The sequence below is a fragment of the Beta vulgaris genome, chromosome 1 (assembly GCF_026745355.1).
Source record: "Beta vulgaris subsp. vulgaris cultivar EL10 chromosome 1, EL10.2, whole genome shotgun sequence".
Classification (NCBI taxonomy): Eukaryota; Viridiplantae; Streptophyta; class Magnoliopsida; order Caryophyllales; family Amaranthaceae; genus Beta; species Beta vulgaris.
This window is the reverse complement of record NC_079202.1, coordinates 9,646,429-9,653,198: the sequence shown is the minus strand read 5'-3', so window position 1 is coordinate 9,653,198 and position 6,770 is coordinate 9,646,429.

The window sequence follows — 6,770 nt, the reverse complement described above, 5'->3', positions numbered from 1 at the left end:
TTGAATTCAATTATAATATGTATTAGCCTAGATAACAAACTGATTTATTTTCATGGTTGATTGATCACCTATATACTATCGAAATTAATTCCCTAATTATTCTTAGAAATAATTTGATCATGTAACTTAGTGTTAGTTGTGGGTTTCACACTAGCTTTGTTTAACAATCACAATACTAAGAAAAATTAGTCTAAAAGTCAATCAATCAATTATGAAAATAATTGCATTTAGTGTTGTCAACCTGTTTTTCATATAACCAATATTTAGGGAGATTTATTTAAGGGGTAAAATTAAATGATTGAAAACTAATACCTTCATATTTGATGTGTAAATGCAGATAAATACCAAATAAACATATAAGATCAAATAACTGCAGGTTAACAAAAATAAGATTTGATATACTTAAAAAATAAGATTTAATAAGTTAAAATAAAGTTCAATAAGTTTGGTTAAATTTAGATAAGTTCAATCAATTAAGTTCACAAAAGTTAAAATAATTTTAGATAAGTTGACAAAAAAAAGAACAAGACAAATTTATACTTACCACGAGGATTTAAATGATAGAAAGGTTATTCAAAAACAACTAATTATCATCATCTATCTATATCTAAAGCAAAATCATAAATCCTATGTGGCAAGCTCATGTTCATGTTCATGATCTCATATGAGATTTCGGAAATCAAGCATATCCTATTTAAATATTATATGTGATTGACGTTAATTATAAATTACGCAATTAAAATCTCAAATTCATATACTTCTGGCCGAAATTTATAATTCTCATACTTATTAGATTTCGAAATTTTAAAATCCCAAATAAAAATGACAATGAATATAAATTATCAATCAATCTTAATTTGCCAATGTTGATGGTAATTGTCAATCAATCACTCAATTTAAATTGATAGTATCCGAAATTTTCCACGTGCCATTCACCATAAACTAAAGCCTCACATTGCATGACAAAATGGGGAGATAATGGATCTACATGCCACATGTAAGTGTGTAAATTGAATGCCACATATAACTCTCTTGCATTCTTCCTTGCTAATCAATTAGCGCAGAAAATCAACTATATAAAAATTCTTCCTTTCCATAACTTAATGATTTATCCCTTGATTTTCGGGCTATCAAAGAAGCAACAACTTCTTTTTGTAGCTTCTTTTTATTTGTTATAATCATTATTTGGAGTATATCATTAAGAATTTTTTAAAAGAAGAAGCATGCAATAGAATTTTAAAAACAATCACTCAACATATATAATTAAGAGTTTCTAGATCGAAAAATGTTCTATGATGGGAGAAGGCAGATTATTATCATAAAAATAAGAGAAATAAAAAATCTTTCATGATTGAAGTAATAGTAAACTATTTGTTTCATATTTAATTATGTACTACTTTGTTGCGGGTACAAGTATTTATGAGAGTAGAAAAAATAATAGATATTTAGGAGTTATAGGTAAGAAGATATTTGAAAAAAGGTAGTATTGGTAATTTTTGGTGAGTCATGATTACTTAATAAAGAAATGTATCAAAATAACGTGAAAGGTTTTCAGATTCCTTTAAGCTAGCAAGAAAGGAACAATTTACCACATATATGTCAGTTTTCTTACAAATATTCTATGTGTTTTGTATAATTATATAGATTGGCAGAAACTGTAGATAAAGTAAGAGAGACATAAGGAGATCATTTGGGTAAATTATTTGTATTACATATGAACTCAAAATAACTATTTTGAAATCATGATAGAATAATGTAAAAACAATTGAGTATAATTTAATCGGTACATTCTATACGATATTCTATGATATTTATCATTTTTTCATAAATAAAGTATAATAATATTTTAAAATTAGGAGCAAAATTGATAATAAATTGGCCTTTAGCCATTTGAGGCATTAGGAAAGCATATAACGTCCTACTTATGTGATTATAAACTAAATCTAACAAAAATATTAATTTTGATTATATTATTGAATACGCGATCTTGCCTTTTTAGTACCAAGGATTTTATATTATCCAAAATTATGTTATAATTTATATGATGATTGGAACGTAACATATTAGTTAATAATAAATTTTACTATAATGTTCGAAAATAAAAAATGTACTACTTAATGGAGAATTCAACTCTAGAAGGATATATATACGAAGTTCAATCTATATGATATAATGAGGAAAGCCAGGGAAGGATGTATCATCATATAGATTGAACTTCGTTTATTGAGCAAAGCCAAGTTCCAAATTATGCAAAAAAAAAAAAAAAAAAACCCCTTGGTTGGCCTAATGCAATGGTGGTGCAAGGCAGCAAGATATGGAGGTGAGAGGGATTGTAAGTATAGCGGGAACAAAAGTGGCTCAATGGTTGAGTACGAGATATATGGTCAAATTGTGTGATCTAATCTATCCTTTAAATGAAGTAGTAGGCAATCGAAAAAATTCAATCAATTTTTTTTAAGATTAATAATGGGTCACGTGATCCACAATGATATTAACTACATCAACTGCTAAACACACGGATCATAAGCCATTTTCAAAGTAAATAAGTACATAATTGTAAAACTTTAAATCACAAGATAGTATTTCTACAATGATTTAGGAAAAACAACATAAAATCTTAAATTTATGGAACAAAATTTTTAGTACAATTTGCACAGGTCTAATAGCAAATTAAAATTTACATTTATGTGTATACTTATTTTTTATTCCTAACTAACTTTTATACATCTATTTGATAGATAAACTGAGTTAAATAGTTTCACCCTGATTTTAGGGGAAATACCATAAAATCTTAAATTTATAAAAATAAAAAAATCCCATGCAGTTGCACGGGTATAAATTAAAATCATGACTAAGTGGGCAGCTACCAGTGGGTGGCCAAATATGATGCATCGGTGGTGCAAGAAGGTAGAATAAAGACTTCCTTAAGTGGTTGCTGAAGCCGGCGTATGGCTGAATGTTATTGGTGGTGTGAATTGTGATTTTATCTTAGACTGTATCGGAAGCAATAGATAGAGCAAATACTATTTCTATCAACTTTAATATATATATATATATATATATATATATATATATATAGGCGGGTCATGTGATCCACCACGACATTAACTACATTAGCGTAAAGACACGGGTCATAAGTCAGTTTCTAAAATATTCTCATTACATATGAAATCTTAAATCACAAGTTAATATTCACCATCATGACTTTAGGACAAACTTCTTAAAAATTTCAATTTATAAGACAAAACATTTCTCCTGCAGTATGCATGATGCACGGGAAGTTACTATTATTTTCGGAAGCAATGTCGGAGAAAACATATTTATCCCAAGAATGACACTAATCCCGTCTGACTTCACTAAATTTTCTATCGGATTTCAGAGACGACTATTTTCAAATTAATGATTTTTTTTACTATGACCAAAAATAAAAGTGAAGGAAAAACTCTGTCTCATGTAGGCATGTATCTTTCGATACCTGTGATTCAGCCATGGACAATTTTATGTTGTTGTTTCCAGAGTTACGAGCAAAAAATGTTTCAAGATCCTTTTGTTGGATGAAGAACATTGTTTGCGTGCAAATACGCCAAATGTAGTTTACAAAGAATGTTTGCATACATATAAATTGATTTGGAAATTTCATTTGTAATTTTTGTTCATCACCATCATACTTTATGTTTTATGATTTTGTGTAATATGGGAAGTTAAGATAACGTTATTATGTGACTTCCTTTAAATATGTAATAAAACAATAAATACTCCCGTGCATTATCCACGGGTCATAATACTAGTATAAATCTAAAGCAAGTCGAAAAAGAGACCACTGAGATGCTGGCAACTATCCCTTACTCAAACAAAATCTGAAAAGAAGATACAGAGAGAGCTTATAAATATTAGAGATTGAGTTTTATTTTACTAGTTGCCCACGAAACGCAATGTTCAACGTCGAGACAATTGCAATTTCCTACAATATATCGGGGGTCTTGCTAAATTACGTCCTAAATTTTCCTAGTAACGCCCTAAATACAGTATTTTCATACCGTATTTATATATTTGTATTCCTTTTCTCTCTATCCCTTCACTCACTCACTTTCTCTCTCCTCTCCACCACAACCCCCACCAATTCATCTCTCCTCTAAACCACAACCGCCACACCACCACCACCACCACCATCTTCTTCTCCAATTTCACATTTTTGACCAATTTTCTTCAATAGCAATATGCCGCACCACCACCACCGACGTGCCCCTGCCACCACCGCCATACCCCTGTTGTACCCCCGACACACCACCACCATCCCCTTCTTCTCTCCTCTGTTTTCTTTATTTTTTTCTGAATTTTTTTTTAAAAAAGGGGAGGCGTCCATGGGCCACTGGTTGAGGCGTCCATGGCAGGCGCTCCACCACATGGTGAGGTGCCTGCCATGGACGCCTCCACCAGTGGTGGGGCGTCCATGGTGGACGCCTCCCCTCCTTTTTTTTAAAAAAAAAATTCAAAAAAAAGGAGCCTCACCATGTGGTGGAGCGTCTGGCATTGACGCCTCCACCAATGGTGAGGCGTCCATGGTGGACACTCCCTTTTTTTTTTAAAAAACAAATTCAGATCTGTCAATAAAGAAACAGAGAGACTTCTCCTCTGATTACATATTTAAATGTGAATTGGGTTTTCTGGGTACTTGTTAAAGAAGATGGTAGATAAGAAGAAAAGGTTAAACGATATGATACATACATTTAAATTATGGATGGTGATATGATACATACATTTAAATTATGGATGGTGATCTTCCACGGTTCCACTTTTCCAGTGATGATTATCAGATGATGTACAGAGGAGAAGTTAAAACTATGTTGTGGTTTGTGGACTAGTATGTCTGTGGGATTATGGCGGTGTGGTGCGGCTGCAGTAATGGTGCGGCAGCGGTGGGGCGACGACGGTGGTGTGGAGGTGTGTTCTACCGGTGTCCAATGGTGATGTGGGAGAAGAGGGAGAAAAGTGAATGTAGAAGGAGGAAAATATGAAAATGAAAAAAATACGTATATTATACGTATTTAGGGCGTTACTAGAAAATTCTAGGGCGTCGTTTAGCAAATGAGTATATGGGTGTAATTCCTTACGTAAAATGATCGGTATAAGCGTATTCAGATATATACAGTTTCATATAGATTGGTAATTAGTATCACAAGAGCAAAATAAGCTAGTCTATGTGGATTTATAATCGTAGGACAATCCAAATCTGAATTATATATGGCGATAATGGACGTAGTAACACCAACGATAAATCGATAATATATCTGTAGTAATCATAGCAATTACTCCCTCCGTCCCAAAATATAGTTCCCATTTTCATTTTAGATGTCCCAAAATATAGTTCCCATTTTCATATTTAGTTCCACATTTTCCCGTAATTTACCTAGAAAAATCGTGTCCCATCATTTATTTGCTTTTTGAATTTTGTTTTTTCCTTTGTTTATTCAACCAAAATGTTACAATTAATGCTCTTTCACCAATTATCTCCATTCTCTCTCCTAAAATCATCTTTTTCCATACAACATTTATTTAAATAAACAAAAAATCTTTACTATCCCAACTTGCATAAATTACCGTGAAAAAAGGAAAATGGGAACTATATTTTGGGACGGAGGAAGTATATCCTAGATAATTATAATTAATACAACATGTTTTATTCCACGTGTGTATGTTAGGTGATAGACTTGTTTGGAACAAAAGAAGGCTTTATTATTTTTCGTTTTAAGGAATAGGCCCAAACTGTATCAAGAATAAAAAAAGCCAACAAGAAGCCCATACTCTCTAGCTCATTCGTGCTAACTATGCAAAATAAACCTTTGTTATATATTCATATCATTTTAAATTTTATCATCGTTAGTTAATAATCCCTTTAAAGATTCATTTGATATTTTCTGATCATTATATGGAATGGAAAAAATGCGCCGTATCCAAAGTTGACTACTTTTATGCTTGATTATATTAATATAAGTATATATAAGGACTAATACACCCTAATTCTACAAAATGTATTTCCATTGAGAATTGAGTTAATAGTAGAGAAATCATCAATTGTTAAGGTTATGTAGGTTAATAAGCAAAAGAACAAAGAACTTTTTGTATTGTAGTGTTCGATTTACATAGGTTATATACTGCAAAACTACTGTTAGTGGGTATATTTAAGAAAATTATGTTTCTTATCTTCTGAATTAATCTACTTGGAACCATCATTTTAATCTTTATTAGAAATTATTAGAAATAATAAAACTAAGAGAGTAGTTCATCCTCTTTTGAAGAGAATGTACTTTATTACATCTTCCTAAGGACGGAGGAAGTAGTAGATATGTTTTGTGATGAGTTGGAGGGAGCAATTTGTGGTTGATCATATAGACGATGAAGTAGATATGATAGAATATAAATATATCCTTATACTTTATTTGTATTTTTTTTTTACTCCTTCCGTTTAAAAATACATGTAACTCTTTTTTTTAAACACTTACCAAGACATAATTTTAACAAATAATATTTATATGCTATATATTTGAAAAGTATATTCCAAGATGAATCCAAGAAGATCCCAAATGACTACATTTTTCTCTATATATAAATAACAATTAATGGTCAAAGCGAGTTTCATTAATAATACCAAAACTCAATATGTTACATATGAAAAAAAAATGGAGGTAGTACTTGTTACTTTTTAGATTACCAAAACAACCAATTAGGAATCCATTGTAGTAGAATAACACCACTAATACCACTACCACCAT